Source organism: Podarcis melisellensis, assembly GCF_964234715.1.
Source record: "Podarcis melisellensis genome assembly, chromosome: 1".
NCBI classification, from domain to species: Eukaryota; Metazoa; Chordata; class Lepidosauria; order Squamata; family Lacertidae; genus Podarcis; species Podarcis melisellensis.
In genome coordinates, this window is record NC_138528.1 from 8,458,334 (window position 1) to 8,477,614 (window position 19,281).

At 44.2% G+C, this 19,281-nt stretch overlaps 1 protein-coding gene across 3 annotated transcripts in view; it reads left to right on the top strand.

Moving 5' to 3' along the window:
- The first annotated feature begins 12,522 nt into the window (after positions 1-12,522).
- PPM1A (protein phosphatase, Mg2+/Mn2+ dependent 1A) overlaps positions 12,523-19,281 on the top strand; it is a 35,331-nt gene continuing 28,572 nt past the window's right edge. The window contains exon 1 of one of the 3 annotated variants that reach the window (XM_081914161.1): positions 12,523-12,799. The gene's annotated coding sequence lies outside the window, so the exon portion shown is untranslated. The remainder of the gene's footprint in view (positions 12,800-19,281) is intronic. The other 2 variants (XM_081914159.1, XM_081914160.1) reach the window with 2 other exon arrangements.

The following is a 19,281-nucleotide window of genomic DNA, read 5'->3' on the forward strand; positions in this document are numbered from 1 at the left end:
AATTCCTTCCAGTAGCACCTTAAAGACCAACTAAGTTAGTTCTTGGTATGAGCTTTCATGTGCATCTGAAGAAGTATCTGAAGAAGTGTGCATGCACACGAAAGCTCATACCAAGAACTAACTTAGTTGGTCTTTAAGGTGCTACTGGAAGGATTTTTTTTTGTTTTAGCTAAAGCACCCATGATGGATGATCATCCAATCTCTGCTTAAAAACCTTCAAGGAAGGAGAGTTCGCCACCTCTCCAGGGAGACCGTTCCACTGCCGAACAGCTCTTGCTGTCAGAAATGTTTTTCGCGCTCTCGGAATATCAGCGCGCGTGTGAGCATCCACTGTTGGAAGAGTCAGGATGAAGAAAAGGCACCACAAAGCGTTGATGGCCACCCATGACTTATGTTAATGGCTTTTGGCTAGAACAATAAACTTTGTGACTTCCCTATGTTCATATATTGGTAATTTCTAGGGGCTGTTGTGCCAGATGATGCCAGTGTTGTTTGCAACAATTTTAAATACACTTAAATTGCATCTACAAGCAGCCTTCTGCTGGGCCTCTTCCAGCACTGGCAATTCTCTGCGCAGAAGAGATGTTCGTTTGCTCTCCCCAAGCTTGCTTTCAGTAGGTTCTCCCTGGAAACTAAAAGTTAATACTGTTAATCTTTAACTCGTTGCATCCAGCACCCTGTTGCTTACCACAACCCTTGGGGGTTGTTTCTCTAGAAGGGTACAGAAAAAATACTCTTGGAGGCCACTGGTTACACTCCTCCACACAACTAGCCAAACTTGTTATTGTAGGTCCAGGCAAAATACTGGCTTTTCATCCACAATTATCTTGGCTTTAGTTTGCTGCTTTGGTTTCATTCAGTGTTTATTGCTCCCTGCCCCCAAAGAAATTTGAAATACCACCCAAGCTCTTGTCTCACTATAAACTGCTCAGCATAACATGAGTGCATTAAAGGATAAGGAATTGACAGGAGTACTATTTTCTTTTTGAAATTTTGCTAATTTAACCACCATGGTGTTGTGAAAAAAATGAGCTTGTTATCTTTTTTTGGAAAGATGCATTTGAATTATTTTTTATCCTACCCACCCCTCTCCAAAGCATGAGATATAGTAAAGGTACCCCTGCCCGTACGGGCCAGTCGTGTCCGACTCTAGGGTTGTGCGCCCATCTCACTTAAGAGGCCAGGGGCCAGCGCTGTCCGGAGACACTTCCGGGTCACATGGCCAGCGTGACGAAGCTGCTCTGGCGAGCCAGCACCAGCGCAGCACACGGAAACACCGTTTACCTTCCTGCTATAAAGCGGTACCTATTTATCTACTTGCACTTAGGGGTGCTTTCGAACTGCTAGGTGGGCAGGAGCTGGGACCGAAAGTCGGGATCTCACCCCGCCGCGGGGATTCGAACCGCCGACCATACGATCGGCAAGTCCTAGGCACTGAGGTTTTACCGACAGCGCCACCCGCGTCCCCGCCAAAATATGAGATATAGAGTATGCATGAGATATAGAGTATGCAAAAGTTATTAAATGACTGAGAGTTCCTGATGAACCAAATAATCTGTGTGCCAATATTTCTCAATGGAAAGGATGTGGTTCAAGATAATATTGCTTCCCATAATTGTAATCTGTTGCAGCAACTGGAATTCCACTCAGTAGACCATTGAAATTACTGGTACTAGGATTAATCAGCAGCAAAACCAGATGCCTTCACCTGCCCCGCCTTCAACAAAACATGTCTTACAGCAGGCACTGTAACTTTCATTGTCTGCTGAGGCTGACAGATGCCAACAGCAGTCATGTCCATTCATTTTAATGGTTCTATTCAGAATAGGATCAATATTGGTTCAGACCCAGTATGAGATAAAAGCATGCAGCAAGTTTCAGAAACGAAAGAGTCTTGTGCCACCTTCAAGGCAAACAAAGTTTTGATACTGCATTCATAATCCTTCCTGAACCAGAGCCCACAGCCTAATGCATAAACTCCTATGCCATAATTAAAGCTTAGTTCTTAATGTGCTGCAATGAATGAAAGCAGGAAGATCAGTTTGGCCAGGAACATACAAAAAGGTTTCATGATTTTCACAAGAAGCAGTAGTAGTAGTAAACTGATTATTTGTACCCCACTCATCTGACTGGGTTCCCCCAGCCACTCTGGGTGGTTTCCAACAAATATAAAATCACAATAAAACATCAACCATTAAAACAGGGCTGCCTTCAGATTTCTTCTAAAATTCAGATAGATGTTTATCTGACATCTGACAGGAGGGTGTTCCACAGGGCAGGCACCACTGCCAAGCAGGCCCTCTGCCTGATTCCCTGTAACCTCGCTTCTCACAGTGAGGGAAGTCTGGGCTGAACTGCGGTGATGCAGACGCTCCTTTATCTACCAGCAGTTGTTGCCTCCTTTCTTGGGAGGCATAATCCTACACCTACATAATCCTGCAAAGGAGAAATTCCCAACACCTAAAGAAGAACAAGCAACTGGTTTGGCAAACAATAGGATCCAAATTCCTGGTCTTGGCCAATGATGTAGGCGTTGGGGTCATGTTCTGCTGGTTAACTTGTGCGCCCTCTACTGGGCATTCTGCAGCAGAGCACAAAACATTATGCATCCAAACCATGCATGCGTGAGAGAGGAATCATGAGAGTTTAATTATGTTCTGTGTATCACAAGTTTCCATGTTTGCTTCGCCAGAAAGTGGTGGTATGGAAGGGAACCTAGCAATTCTAAACTAACAGTCAGCATGACCTTGACAGAAGGGATAACAGAACCTGTTTAAGCCAGCTGGACTCAGCTTCTGGGTTGATCCAACACCTTATGCCTTTCCTCTCCTGTTACTTCCTAACATATGAATCAAGACCAGGATGTACACCATATACAATCCTTAAGGTATAGAACCTATTTAATTAAATCCAATGCAGATATATTTCTTCCTTTCTTAATACATTCTTGCATTACACAGTCCTCGAATGTGATTAAGGAAAGGTCCCCGGATTGTCAAGGGACACGGGTGGCGCTGTGGGTTAAACCACAGAGCCTAGGGCTTGCCGATCAGAAGGTTGGCAGTTCGAATCCCCACGATGGGGTGAGCTCCCGTTGCTCGGTCCCTGCTCCTGCCAACCTAGCAGTCCGAAAGCACATCGAAGTGCAAGTAGATAAATAGGTACCGCTACGGGACGCAGGTGGCGCTCTGGGTTAAAGCCTCAGCGCCTAGGACTTGCCGATCGAAAGGTCGGCGGTTCGAATCCCTGCGGCGGGGTGCGCTCCCGCTGCTCGGTCCCAGCGCCTGCCAACCTAGCAGTTTGAAAGCACCTCCGGGTGCAAGTAGATAAATAGGGACCGCTTACCAGCGGGAAGGTAAACGGCGTTTCCGTGTGTGGCTCTGGCTCGCCAGAGCAGCGATGTCACGCTGGCCACGTGACCCGGAAGTGTCTCCGGACAGCGCTGGCCCCTGGCCTCTTAAGTGAGATGGGCGCACAACCCCAGAGTCTGTCAAGACTGGCTCGTACGGGCAGGGGTACCTTTACCTTTACCTTTACGGCAGGAAGGTAAACGGTGTTTCCATGCGCTGATCTGGTTCGCCAGAAGCGGCTTAGTCATGCTGGCCACATGACTCAGAAGCTGTACACCGGCTCCCTCGGCCAATAAAGCGAGATGAGCGTCGCAATCCCAGAGTCGTCCACGACTGGACCTAATGGTCAGGGGTCCCTTTACCTTTATCCTGCAATGTCATGGACAATAGAGCTGATGAGGTTGGCTAACTATAGGTAGTAGACACAGGCAGGCTGGCCCAGGCAGCTGGGTAGGCAGAACAAGATTTCCGGATATTTCCTTGTTTCACTCTGAAGGGCTTCCTCAGCTGTTAATAGTTCTAGATAATATAAATATAGGCACTTGATAATACAATGATTACTATTTGACGTGTAGAAATCACAAATATAAATCTGTTATATCATGACTAAAAATATAGAATTCATACATTATTAAGCATTATCAAGCATTAGAAGATACAGAGGTTGTACATACCATCAAAGTGTGTAACGATTAAATAAGCAATGATTCTTGGACGATTTCCCAGGGTGTAGCCGCTGTCACATGCTGGCAGCTTCTAGTAGCCACAGGTGAGAGCTGAGCGCAGCGTGGGGGCCAAAAGTCAACAAACTAATATTTAGTTATTAGATTTATATACCACCCTTCACCATAAGATCTCAGGACGGTTCACAAAATAAAATACAGAACAAAAACAAGTAAATAAGTAAAGCAAAACAGCAAAATAATAAGCACCGCCTTCCCACAGACAAATTTAAAAAGGTTGTAGAATATTGTTCTGTGAAAGGCCTGGTTGAAGAGGAATGTTTTTGCCTGACGCCTAAAATATATATAATGAAGCTGCCAGGCAAACTTCCCTGGAGGGAGCATTCCATGAACAGGGAGCCACTACAGAGAAGACCTGTTATTGTGCTGCTACCCTCCAGACCTCACATCGAGGAAGAAGGGCCTCTGATGATGAATGCAGAGTCTGGGATGGTTTATATGGAGAGAGGCAAGTATTGCAGTCCTGAGCCATTTAAGGCTTTATAGGTCAAAACCAGCACTTTGAATTGTGCCTGGAAACTAGAGGATGACGTGTCCCTCACCAGAGATACTAGACTTCCTCTAACATCTGATACAAAAATAACATAAGTACATGAGATTTTATTTTAATGTGTTGTTGTCATCCTACTGGGTTGTATCCAGCCGTCTTTCTGTGCATTGCAGAGTTGGACTAGAGGACCCTTTGTGTTATGTACTGAAGTTCTCACCCTGGGCCAGCAGGGGAATACTGTAGATAGTTTTCACTTAGGTCCACATATGCAAATAAGGGATTGAAAGTGACGTTCAGTGATTGGATAGTTACAGAAAGTGGTTACTGTTGCGTTGTAGTGGAGCTCTGTATAAGCAGGCTGGCTGAACCCTTCAGTTCAGTTCTGTTCTGGCCTGTGAATAAACAAGAGCTGTTTGAAAAATCGCTGTGTCGTCTGATATGTTCGCCCACAATTTAACACTTTGAGTCCTTTCCAACTCTCCAACTATCTCCCCACCCCCAGCAGTCCTCTGTTTGATCCATTCTGGCCAGGGTTGAGATACCCTCTGCTGTAGATTTGAGGTAGCACAGAGGGCTACTAGGGGAAGGAAGGGGCAAGTTCTGTTATGCAAGTGGAACCCTACTCATGTGACACTGGAGCTGTGAGCTGCTGTCTCTTTAAAAAGACAACTGTAACTTCTCCTTCAAGAGCGGGGCAGGGTTTCTGTTGACACTCGGAACAGATTTTGTTTGAGAAAAACAAAATATATATATAGTCATCTGTTTAGATAAAAATACCATTCGTTCAGCATTTTGTGGTGAGCTTCACTGGTTATCTCTGTACTTGCCCTGAGAATGAACCTATCTGGAGTGCGAGAAATCACCTTGCTTTTGCTGTTCTCAGCTCTCCATGGTCTCATTTAGACATTTATTCCAAGCCCTGCCTGGAGGTGCCTGGGATTGGACTAGGGAACTTCTGCAAAGCCCATCCTCATTGATTTGAAACATACTGTGATCTTAAAGTGCCATGTGGAACATCTGCTTTAATTCCTTTAGCAGCGCTGCTGTGGAAGCAACTAAAGACAGATTCTAGTCAATAATTTTTTGTAAGATTCAAGTTTTCTATAAACATTTCACAGTTGTGTATTCCAACATTCTCTTTTTTATATATAATTTTTATTCAGTTTTTTCCAATATAAAATTTATGCAATTCATACATCTTTTTTATATCCATTCTCTTTTTTGACTTCCCTCAACTTGGCTGATACTCCTTCCCTTCTTGATTTCTTACACATTTCTAAAACCTTACTTCTATTATTTTTATAAATTAAATCTTATTTTGCTCATTTTCTAACATTTCTTTTTACAGAGCTTCATTAAACAAGCGTTATTTGATTATCACTTAATTTATGCATATAATCTGTAAACTTTTCCCAATCTTCTATAAATCTTTAGTCTCGTCGATTTCGGATCCTTCCCGTCAGTCTATCAAGTTCTGCAAAGTCCGTCATCTTCAATCTCCATTCTTCCAATGTAGGTAGCTTCTCTTGCTTCCATTTCTGAGCCATCAATATTCTTGCTGCAGTCGCTGCATATAAAAATAGCTTCCTTTCTTTCTTATTTATCTCATTCCCTGTAATACCAAGTAAAAACGCTTCTGGTTTCTTAACAAAAGTGTACTTAAACATTTTCTTCAATTCGTTATATATCATTTCCCAAAAGCTTTTTACTTTCTTACACTCCCACCACATATGATAGTGTATTCCGACATTCTCATCTGCACACACATTGGCTCAAAAATATTTTAATTTGAGTCAAAGGCAGCATGAAGAACATGCAAAGAATCCTTCTGGCAAAGTATTGGAAGACGCAAGAACTACCTACTCTGGAAGAATGACAGACAAAGGTGATTGACTTCATGGGACTGGCAGAGATGACCGGCAGAATCCGTGACCAGGGGAAAGAGACAGTGGAAGAGGATTGGAAGAAATTTAAAATATATCTTAAAAACTGTTGTAAAGTTGAGGAGTGTTAAGATGTCAAGGAATACGAAATAGAGAATTACAGCTGTAACTAATAAGTTAAAGAAAATTTAATGAAAGGGAATCAAAAAGTTAATTGACTGGAGGAGTTGCTAAAGAAATGTAAAACAAGGATGTAGCGAAAGGGAGGTATGGGGAAGTCAGGGGAAAGAAGGTGCACGAAAATAAGAGTATGAAATTATACATGTTTAAGTGTTTGTATGTTTTTGTTTTGTGCTGTGTTTGTTTTTTATTATGTGTTTGGAAAATGAATAAAAAAATTATTTATTTTTTTAAAAAAAGAACATGCAAAGTCATTTGGCAGCAGCAAATGTTCAGATGTGTGCTGTGATTGCAAGCAGCAAGAACAGCAGCAGACGTTAGTTGGTTCACATCTGCCAGTCAGTTGTGGCCCAAATTGCTGTCAGCTCACTCACTGTGGCCATCAGTATCATCAGTATTCAAACAGGTGAGATGAGAGTGGAATCCTGGTCTCACTAAGGCTCCTGAGGTTTACCAACAAGTCTCTTGTGCTAAAAACTTCCGTTTCATGAGAAGTTCCAAGCCCTTTAAGTGTTTTGCAGTTGGCCCAATGATTTCAACTATGCAAGGAAAACAGTAATGTTAAGAAGCACTGCCCCCCCCAAAAAACCCCCCACAGCTTTTGCCTGATGCCTCAAGAGACTCCCTTCTAGGAAGCCAGGCACATGTTCTGCAAGCAAGCTGAGTTGCAACAGCACCTAGTAAATGCATTGTCTCCTTTCACTCTAAATCTCTACGGTTCCTCCCTTATCATTTGCAAAATTGAAATAAACAATGCAGTATTCATAATCCTCTGAGAAGTGTCAAACCAAGGTAACTGACATGCCAGTCCTTCATTTCCTCCCTCCTCACAGTGACTGAGTAGTTCTCAGTGGCCTGAAGTTCTTGTCAGAAGAGATGAAGAGATAAATAAATTTCTTATTGAACAACAAAAGCAATAGAGGAGACGAACAATAACAGAATAATATAAGTTCAACACTATGAGCATTTGATAATGATGTCAAAAGGAAAAAAAATAAAAATCAGGAGCAAATGAAATGGATACAATAATAACTTTATAAATGTATAAAATTACAGCTTCTCTATTGTACAATGAAAGTGTCGGGGGGGGGGAGAGAAAAATTGCAACTATTTACTTCAGTTCCAATGCTGCATCTGGTCAGCTATCTTCATTTTACAGTGATTGGTTAGTTCTCTGTGACTCTCAGATTTAATAGTATAATGCTGTTTTTAAACTTTTTAAAAATACTGATTATTAATACTTTGTACTGTATTTGATTTTTATTTTGTATGTCATTTTGAGATTTATTTACTTTTTGTGTTTGGGCTCTGTTTGGTGTATTCTTTTATTTTTACCTACACTTTGTATATTGTTTTGAGATTCTTTTATAATATATTTTATTTTTATATTGTATATTGAGATGTGGTTTGTTTTGTAGTTGATCTCTATTTTGGTAGTCTTTTCTAAGGTACTTGACCTTTCTGTTGCCTAATGTCCTGAAACTATGTTTTACTGGATTTGGTTTTTATTTTCTTTTAGATTGTTTAGAATGTAAAGTGATGAAGACATTTATGTAATAATAATGACTCTTACTGGAAGTCTCCAGGCAATGGGTGGCAAATTTCTGGAGCTAAGTTTGGTGTAAAGTTGCACCGTTGCCAGAGCATGTCAAGCACTAAAGGAGTATAGTACTGACAGGGAACATTTTTCAGCTTGAGGCCACATTCTTGTATGGGCAACTTCCTGAGGGGCACATGTCCATGGTGGGCATTTGTTGTTGTTTAGTTGTTTAGTCGTGTCTGACTCTTCGTGACCCCCATGGACCAGAGCATGCCAGGCACTCCTGTCTTTCACTGCCTCCCACAGTTTGGTCAGACTCATGCTTGTAGTTTTGAGAACACTGTCCAACCATCTCGTCCTCTGTCGTCCCCTTCTCTTTGTGCCCTCCATCTTTTCCAACATCAGGGTCTTTTCCAGGGAGTCTTCTCTTCTCATGAGGTGGCCAAAGTATTGGTGCCTCAGCTTCAGGATCTGTCCTTCCAGTGAGCACTCAGGGTTGATTTCCTTCAGAATAGAGAGGTTTGATCTTCTTGCAGTCCATGGGACTCTCAAGAGTCTCCTCCAGCACCATAATTCAAAAGCATCAATTCTTTGGCGTTCAGCCTTCTTTATGGTCCAGCTCTTACTTCCATACGTCACTACTGGGGAAACCATAGCTCTAACTATATGGATCTCTGTCGGCAAGGTGATGTCTCTGCTTTTTAAGATGCCGTCTAGGTTTGTCATAGCCAGAGGTAAAGGGGCACAGCAACAGATGTGACTATTAGTTTTGAACAGTAGGCTACATTCCAGCAATACAAAAACCAGAGGCTTCACATACACACATCCAGGCAAGCAAGAGGCATTTTCAGAATTTAAGCGTCTATTGTTTCCACAGCAAAGGACTCGTGAAGGGTTTGGAACAGAGCTGGTGTGAGGTGTAGCCTGGGAACTGGCCTTTAGGAGAAGGCATGACCCAGGAAAAGGACCAAGGGCCAGATAGAGATGTCTGGGTAGCTGTATTGATCTCTAGAGCATGAGGTTCCCCACTCCTGAGGTTTAGGATATGGCAGAAAGTCAAGGGGCAGATATATATCTCTCCCCACCCTCTAAGCCAATTTTGACAGGTTTGGGGCCCCAACCTACCTATTGATCACTCTACAATTCAATGATTCTGTGATCCAGTTGAAATTCCTGTATTGCAGTGGGTTGGACAAGATGACCTGTGGTGTCCCTTCCAACTCTACAATTCTTTGATTCTATGACTGATAGGTGGACAATCCCACCACCTATCAAAGCAGACACACAGGGTGGGGGTATGGGAGCGCCCAGCAGGACTTACCCCTGACCACTTGCTGATCAGCTTATACCACCCCATGACATCAGGTGAGTGACAAGTGGAGGCAGTTAGGGGGGCAATGACCTTGTGGGCCAATTCACTGGCTGATCCACAGACTCGAGGTTCCATAGCCTTGGGCTACAAAGTCAGTGTGCCTCCTCTGTTGCAGTTGCCCACATTCTGCTCAATAATTTCACCCTATTTTAGCCAATGCATCTGAGAATTTTGCATAAGTATCTGTCATGACTGCAACCAGGGGCGTAGGAAGGGGGGTGCACCCTGGGTGTCATCCCAGAGGTGGGGTGATAAAATCCTCTCTCGGCAGATCACTGCTGCGCCAGTCACCCCTCGGGCGGATCGCCACCATGCTGATTGAACCCCTAGGTGGATCGCCCCGCCCCCTGGCATGTGCATCGCTCTGGGTGTCTGAGCGACTAGTTCTGCTGTTGATTGCAACACAACTGGCATTGCAACAGCAGCATGGAGCTTATAGGCCCCACAGCCACCAATCTTTTAAAAGATAGCAAAGAGATGGTTGTAAAACTCTGTCCTCCTCTTTTGAAGAGTTCTCCAGAGCAGGCAAGTTTGGAAAAGGAACGTCCATAATATTTTCTGTGCTTGGGGACTTCTGAAATCAGAGCCATACATGGCTGTTTTAATGGGAAGGAAACAACATTATTGAACAGCGCTTAATCTCTTTCATATGCATCCACACACAGATACCAGAGGAGATCTGTGTTTTTCTTATGTTTTGGCAATACTAGTATAACTAGTCCTGCCAATAATTTAGGACTGTGGTTGAAACATTCTCCTTTCCCTCTGGAGGAAATGTGCAAGAGCTCATTAATGTTCTCTGTTGACATACATCCAGAGCTTGGAAGTTCATGATTCAAATCTTACTCCAAATTAGGGACTCACTGGGGCCACGTTCACACCTAACATTCAAAGTACTGTGATACCACTGTAAACCAAAGGCTGCTGTTCTTACAGCAGCCAACCAGATGCCTATCAGAAGCCTGCAAGCAGGACCTGCAACTTGCTCCTCTTGCAGTTTCCAGCACCTGCTATTCGAAAGCATACAGCCTCTGCCAGTGGAGGTAGAAGAGAGGCATCAGGCAGGGCCGGCCCACCCAAGAGGCAAGGCGAAGCGACCACCTCAGGTAGCAGAATCCAGAAGTGCAGCAAATCACAATGCAAATTCACCACTCACCCTTTGTTCCCTGGCGGCAAGGAAGGATGCCATTTTGTGGTTCATTCACCTCAGGCGCCGAAATGTCTTGGGCCGGCCCTGCTATTAGGGTTGGTAGCCATTAAGATTTGGGCATTATTGGCTGAAACAAAAGATAGACCTTGTCTATAGTTGTGTACACAGCTCTGAAAATCCCTCCTGAGGGAAGTTTGTCTCGGCTCCCCCTATAAATTTTGGTGGATGACAAAATACCCCCCTCAAAGGCTTTTGGCTTCTAACATCTGGATTTAATAGCTGGCTCAAGATGAGTTGCTTATTTGTAGGCATCGCTCTGTCTCCTGCAGATGCTTTTTGAATGTTGTTTTATGCTGTGCTGACTTCGGTAATTAGCCATTTTAACTGTTTCAAGTGATGATTTTAGTCGCACCTTTTACTATTTATAGGAAAAGTGAGGGGTAAATCTTTTAGATAAACAAACTCCAATGGTGGTCCTCTGGATTTGAGGTACATTAGTTCTCCTACGCTAAGGCAAAAAATAAAATAAAATTCACTTGTAGTTAGTGGGGTCTCCTGATACTTTCACATGTACTGTATATGCCTGTATTATTACTATTATTTATTCTACCTTCCTGAGCAGTGGTTCTGCTCCTGCTGCTTTTCCTCCTAAATCACTTTTACCTTTTCCTCAGCCTTTTGTATTTCTGACCTGCTCTGTAGGGCTGCTTGTTCTAGTGGAGGTCTGCCGTGTTTTAAATCTCGCCCGCACCCCAGGAACAAATATTCCCGTTTTTTCTCTACCAAAAGCTGTGGAAGAGGCTACAGTAACGTTTTATCGGGGATTTTTGTGTGCATGCGTGTCCGTTTAGCGAAGAAAACACGACGAACGCGCTGCACCCTCACTCCTGGGTGGGCGGGAAATCGGCGTGTATTATGTAAACAGCAGCGAATGTTTCGGTTGCTATTCCCGCCCCCGCCATAAATTTATTTCACCAGTACCAGTAAATACTAATACAGTACAAATACTAATACTATTAATAAGAGTGTGGTGCGCATGGTGGGCTGCGCCCGCCTGGCCGCTTTCTCTCTCTATTTCCAAAGCTTCCCTCAGCCCTGAGAGAAGACGAAGGCCTGCTGAGGGACGAGGGTGATGTAATAACCACCCGGCCTCAGCAAACAACTCCGCCTCGCCTCCCTCCTCAGCCAGCCCCAACATCCGGGCTCTCGCCGCGCGCTGCGCCACAGCCGGCGGTACGAAAGGGAAAAAAACGACCAACGACCGTCGAAAGCTGCTACTCAAGGAGACGCGGGCTTGGGGTTGGACGGACGGAGGGGAGAGGCGGGGCAAAAGGCTAGAAATCGCGCGCCCATTGGCCGCTCAGGGAGCGCAAGCTCGAGCCGGCGTGCGTGCTTGCGTGTTTAGTAGGGGAGGGGGGGGGGAGACAACTGCGCGTGCACGCACGCACGGCACGTACGCAGGCCAGGCATAGGAGGCCGGCGGGAGAGTTCCTTTTCCCCTCTCTCTCTCTCGCGGGCGTGCCTCCCCCTGCCTTGTTATACAGCCGACTCACCCCGCGCACGCGCGGTGTGGCAAGGCGAGGCGAGCTCGCGCTTTCGGCGTCTTCTCCGCTCCGCGCTTACGTCGTCCTCCTCCTCCTCCCCTCTCCCTCGCGCGCTGGGTGGTTCTCTTTGCGCGTGCGCGACCCTTTGCTCGCTCGCTCGCTCGCTTGCTTCGGTTGCCCGCCCGCCTGAGGGAATTGAAGCGGAGTTGAGGCGGGTGCGGAAAGACGGGGAAGCGCGTGAGGCGCCGTTGCCGCGAGGGGAAGAGGGGAGACCCGCGTGCGGCGCGGGAGGGGAGGGGTGGGCGACGGGGAGGCCGGGCGAGATGAGCGCTCGGCTCCCCGCTAGGGCCAGCCAGGAGGAGCAGCAGCAGCAGCAGCACAAACAGCGGCCGCGGCTGCCTTCGCCGCAGTCGCCGCCGCCATCGTCTCGCCCCGTCTGAATGAACTGAGGCGAGAGAGGCCGCTTTCGCCGGCTCGGCCCGGTCTGGCTCAGGCCTCCTCCCTGCGCCGCTTCGGAGCGCCCACTCAGAGCCCCCTCTCCCGTAGGGTAAGTGGAGGCCCCGAGGGTGGCTGAGGGAGGCCTCGGGTGCGCCTGGGTGGAGGGAGAGAGAAAGGCCCAGGAGCAGGAGGAGGGCCTGGAAGCCAGTGGGGAGGAAGGGCGAGGAGGCGCCCGGCCTGCGTGTCGTCGAGGATGAGGCGTCTCTCTCTCTCTGTGTTGTAATCCTCCTAAAAAGATCCGGCGGACCCCCCCCCCCCCCGCATTTTAAAACACGAGCAGCTGGGGGTGGGGCAGAGACGGTGGCAAACTGGCTCTGGGAATCGGATGTTTCCGTGCGCGGATCTGCCCCTAGGAGCTTACAGTCGGAAATCCTGCACGGGGGCTCGGGAGTGGGGGGTAAAGCAGCAGCAGAGGGGGAAAGGAACCAGGGTAGCTGAGAAAGACTTAAAGGTCTTCAGTTCCTGGTGTTGGCGAGTTAATTCCACCCCCACTTTTCCTTACTAGTATATGTATGTATGTGGGTGGGCGTGAATTTGGGAGGCCTTAAAAGTAAGTCAGTTCGTACAGCAAAGAGACTCTTGCTCTCTTGAGTCGTTGGTTCGAGCCCCAGGTTGGGCTGAAGATTCCTGCATTGCAGGGGGCTGGACTAGGTGGCCCTCTGATTCTGTTATTCCTAAGCCAAAACCATGCTCTTTTATTCAGTTTATTTTAAACACCCTAATATGCTGAGCCTTTAGTATATACAGGGCGCTAAATCTGACAGGCAAGTCTTTACGTGTTTCCTTGTGGGAGGGAAGAAGACTCTTTGATTTTGGCAGAACTTATTTATTTAGCACCGCAATCTGAAACAGAGAGAAAGGTTTTAGGTGTGTGTGTGTGTGTGTGTGTGTAGAGAAGGCGGCCAAATGTTTGGGATTTGATTCCTCTGTGTTCATTGTTCATGCCAACCCAATCCGGTGATGACGTAGCTGGATGTCTGTATCTTCCCCTGGAGGGATGGTGGTGGGCGAAAAAGCTTGCTGTCTGCCAGGATTTATTAATAATGGTTATAAGCACACATTCTCCTCCTCCTGCAAAGCATTCTGCTATCATTCACAGAGAACCATTAATAAATGAGTCTATTTATAAAGCGCCCCACCCTGCATCATCCACTTTGCTAGGTATATACTTTCAGATGTGCAATATTTATGAAGCAGTCTGCCTCAGTGATTGCCTTCCTACACACACAGCTATTGCTGTCTCTTTTTAGAAGGAAAAAAAAAAGGTGTGGGAAAGGGAAATGAACCCAAACAAAAAAGGGTTATGTAAATGTGCCGTTTCTTGTAATACTTTGAATAGTGGAAGTGGGTGTGAGAGGCTGTTTTCAGAGGGCTGTACTATTGCCCATTGAAATGCAAAAGGTAATTTATTATATTTTTTCAAGTCTGCATTTTTTTTTTACAGATCAGTGATGCTATAGTTATTTATGGTGCATGTTATGATTTTGGCTCTGTCTATTTTGTGCTAAAAATATTCCAGATTCTGCACCAAGCAACTATGAATTCTGTAGCCTGTGTGTGTGTGCGTTCGTGTGTGTGTATTATGCAACACAAGCAGGTTTGCATATATTTGTTGTGTTCTGCTTTTAGTTGTTGTGGAGGGGCATATATATGACACAGAAGCCCATCTCCTGTGAAGTGTAAATTTTGCTTAGCCTTCTCACCCCCAGATTTCATGAGACATTTCTTAGCTATAAAGGGGGGCGGGGGAGCCACAAAAGCTGTGACTTGGTTGTTAAGTTTTGGATCCATTATGCAGTCTTGCGTTTAAGTAATTTGATAAGAATACACCTTTCTGGTGCTTGTAGTTTAAAATACAGATAGTTTTATAATTCTATAAAAGGGGATAATTTTTAAAAACAGATTTTGGGTTTATGATTCAGATTTTGTTGTAGAAAACAGCAAGTTTCATAGTTACTTCAGTGTGGTGATTGCCCATCTTATGATGTACTAGTTAGAGTATGTGATTTCCTCACAAACAAGAATTGAATCTCTTCAGCTTATTGAGGAATCACTCTGCAAACGTGTTTTCTTAAAGCAGGTATCTATATTGGAACATGGAGAGAGCAGTTTCTTATTACCAGTGCTTTTTCTCGAAAAAAAATGCTTTGGGGTACTCATTTTTCTACTCATTTTGAAATACTGCCCCTCAATGAGGCCAAACTTAGATTCACAAAATGTTTAGGGGTATGCATACCCCTGCGTCCCCCCAAGAAAAAGCACTGCTTATTACCATAACCTAGTAGACAGACATTTTCCTCACATGTGTTTTGAGTTCTCAGGTTGAAAAAGAAGTTGAAAAGACTCTTCAATTACTACTGTTATAATGTTTAAAAATGTGACCTAGCATATTTTCCCTTAGTCTGCAGACAGTGCTGCAGTGCTTGTGCTGTTGAAGGCGTTGTCAGTCCCTAAGAGTGAAGGTAAGATTTCACTCCTCAGAAGAGTGAGCCTTAGAAGAGCCCTAATGGAAGTAGTTGAGCTGTCAGATTTTCTTTCCCTTTATAAAGCTGTGTAAATAGTAGAAATGAGTACTGTGCTTAGAAGCACAGTTTGGCAGAATATAGGGGATATGTGAGGATATAGCGTAGCCAGGTAATCTTCCTCTGGGGCTCTGCTTTCTTTCAAGAGCCAGATGGGTGGAATATTTATACATGCAGATGACAGCTAGAGACTAATACTAAACATGGCAAAATAGTTTAAGAACTCTCATCATACCACTTTCCACCCACTGGAGCTGGGCTTATTGCCGGAACCCCTATGAGAGCCTTTGCTTATTCTGGTTGAAAGCTCGTATGCTTTTCACTCCCTGTTATAAAGCAACTGTATGGCAATCAAATCCTACTGACTTCTTTTCCATAAACTATATTAAGGATTAAGTGATAATTGTCTTGGGCTAAATTGTTGTGTTTGTGGAACAAGGTCCAGTCCTGCAGCAGAACTATCTCTCTTCTCCTCCCCCTAAGCCTGCTCTGGAGGGTTGGTAGAACCCCCAGAACAGCTTTAGGAGGTGCACAGGGGGAGGATAGAGAAGAAAGTCCTGTTGCACAAGTGTACTTGTTCCCTGGACACATACTCCATTTAGCACTGCATAGAATTCCACCCTACGCTTTACTATAAAGAGTCCTCACATTCTCTAGTGTGCTTAAGGAACTACCTGCGTTAGGAAAATCTTTCCATTTTGTGGTTGAGGAACTAAGATAGTGACTATATTGAAAGCCACATCGTGACACTGCTGTGGGGACTCCTCTTTTTCAGGTCTAAGACCAACCCTAGTGCAGTGCTTCTCAAATTTGGGTCTCAAGCTGTTGATGGACCACAACTCCCATCATCCCCAGCTAGCAGGACCAGTGGTCAGGAATGATAGGAGTTGTTGTTCAACAACAGCTGGATACCCAAGTTGGAGAAACGCTGCTCTAATGGCGCTCATTTTTATTCATTCTTTGGGCTTTGTCCTCATTCATCTTCTCCACTAGCCCTTCTGATTAGTTCAAAGTTTAACAGTCTACCCATCTGTGTGTACATGTGTCATGGTAAAAAGTTCTAGAGGGGTCACTATCTTAGTCAGTTGCAGCACCCCCCTTTTTTTACATCTTAAATTAATTATAATGTAAGCTTTTGTGGTCTAGAAACCATTTCCTGAGAATTGTTATCTTTTCTTAGCTGGTATATATACAGATAGCCCATAGATCTGGTTAGCTACTTGTCTAGAATGAATTACTTGTTCTAGGAGAGTGGCTAATTTCACATCTACTCTCAACGGTCCTGTGAGGTAGGTCATTGTTCATTCTGGTGTAACACAATATATATGTGATAGCAGCTTCAACAAATCATTAGAGGAAAGTGAGGGAAGTGGTTCAAATGTTCCTTAATGTGGAAACCACTAACCTGTAAGCCAGGCATCCCCAACATTCGGCCCTCCAGATGTTTTGGACTACAATTCCCATCATCCCTGACCACTGGTCCTGTTAGCCAGGGATCATGGGAGTTGTAGGCCAAAACATCTGGAGGGCTGCAGGTTGGGGATGCCTGCTGCAAGCAGTTCTGTATCAGGATTGGGAATCGTGCTGCATTGGAGGGAAGGAGTTTGACCAGTAGAGCAAGGAAGTATAGAACTGGGTTCCTAATCTGGTGAGACCGGAAACCAAGTCCACTTTCTACTTTTTGTGGGGATTAGTGACTGAGCTCAGAATTTTAGATTTACTTCAGTACCTTCATCAGTCTAGTAATCAGTAATCTTAGTAGACTATTTGGGTCTACTAAGACTATTTGGGTGATATGATAGCCATGTTCAAATATATAAAAGGATGTCACATAGAGGAGGGAGAAAGGTTGTTTTCTGCTGCTCCAGAGAAGCGGACACGGAGCAATGGATCCAAACTACAAGAAAGAAGATTCCACCTAAACATTAGGAAGAACTTCCTGACAGTAAGAGCTGTTCGACAGTGGAATTTGCTGCCAAGGAGTGTGGTGGAGTCTCCTTCTTTGGAGGTCTTTAAGCAGAGGCTTGACAACCATATGTCAGGAGTGCTCTGATGGTGTTTCCTGCTTGGCAGGGGGTTGGACTCGATGGCCCTTGTGGTCTCTTCCAACTCTATGATTCTATGATTCTATTTGTCAGGTTTGAGATTATATTTCTATAAAATTCTAATTAGAAAACCAAAGTTGGTTAAATGCTATGAAACTACATTATAAATCTTTAGAAAGGCCTTATTTTGTGGGTAGAGCAGATGAGTCATATGTAGAAGACCCTACATCTGGTCCATGGCTTCTCCTATTAAAATGCTTCGGTGGCAGATCTGTCAACGACCTTATTTCTCAGACTTCAAATGACTGCCACCTGTAGATAGTACTGTACTAGATGCACCAGTGATTAGACTCTCTATAAGGAAGCTTCCTGTGTTCATTTGATATATCCCAAAGAATTAATTTTTGAAAAACAGTTTTAAACATGCAAACTGTAAAATGTTAGTCTGGAAGCTGTTGCAGAATGCAGCGAAGAGCAAGCTGCGTAGAGTGTTTTCCTCTTACTTTGGCTCAGCTTCATTGGTTGCCTAAATCTGGACAGAGTTCAAAGCATTGGTTGCTTTAAGAAGCCCTTACATAGCCACAATCTTATCTAGCTTTGGCATCATCATCACTTTTGTCGCAGCTTCTTGCTTTAGTGTGATGGCCTGACATCTTTATCTTTGGGCAGTGTCTTTGGCCATTTCTCTGGTCTTTTAATGGTTGGTTTAGAGTCTTTGACCTTCGGGAGGCTACTTAGTGCTAACTAGTGATTGGATGTCTATTTCTGCTGCTGTTTTAGTTCTTAATATTTTCTTTTTAATTTTTTTTTATATTATCATTTTGTGTTTGGATCTTTTGTGAGCTGCCTCATATTGATTCCAAACAATGTACTTTAAATAATCAATAAGATCTTGTATCTGGCCAATGAGATATGTTAGGCTGAGAGATAACTTAAGGTCACCCAGGAAATTTCTTATCTGAATAGGGATATGAACCTAAAACACTCTAACCAAAGTCCAGTTCTCTGGTGTATACCACAGTGGCTCACATTATGGATGCTGTTGTGGATCCTTTTTTTAAACTGTTTTAATTGCTGTTGATGGTGTTTTAAATTATTTTACTGATGTAATCACACTAATTATTTTTATATGTTCACTGCTTTGGACACAGCTTTGGCAGCAAAGAATGCAGTACATAAATGTTTCCTGCTTTACAGTGCAAACCTATACATATGAACTAAGGTGAACGTCAGTGGGACTTCCAGGTAAAAATAGGGTGGCAGCTTTCATAAGAAACGGCAGCCATGGGTACTTTTGAGGTGGTGTTGCATGCATTGCATAGTTCAGGGGTTTTTTCGGGGGGGGGGCACACACCACTTAAATCGAGTTTTATTGATGTAAAGACTTGCAATAATGGTGTACTGCTGTAGCCACCGCAGTATGCTGTGTGGGAGGTAAGTAGGGTTGTTTGTCTGTTTTGTGCTTTGTTATGCCATTCTGAGTGGATACTGACACCTATAACAACTTAGGTTTCTTTTGATGTAGCTGGCTCCATGATGGCTAGAAAGCAACATTTTTAATAGTATTTTATTTATCATTTTCTCTTTTACAACAAACAACAGGTTACATAAGAGCATTTCATTACTTCCGTTCCCCTTTTTCCATGGTTTATTTTAGTTTTCTTTATTTAACTACATATTCAAAAAGCTCAATCCCCCTTTAAATTCCCCCTATATCTAATTTCATTTTAATTAATTTTCCTGCTTCTATTATTCAATCCGCACATTCCATCAGTTTTATCTGCTACTCCTATTTAGTCAGTACTACTGCTTAGAAAGCAACATGTTAATGATGAGAGCATCGTTTCTCAGCCAGTTGCATGCCCTGGTGTCCTGGGTATGTTCCTTATCCCAATGAATTAAAGCATTCGTTTCTTGATGTCAGTACAGTGATCCTAATTGTTTAGCAAAATAGTCATAAGGTC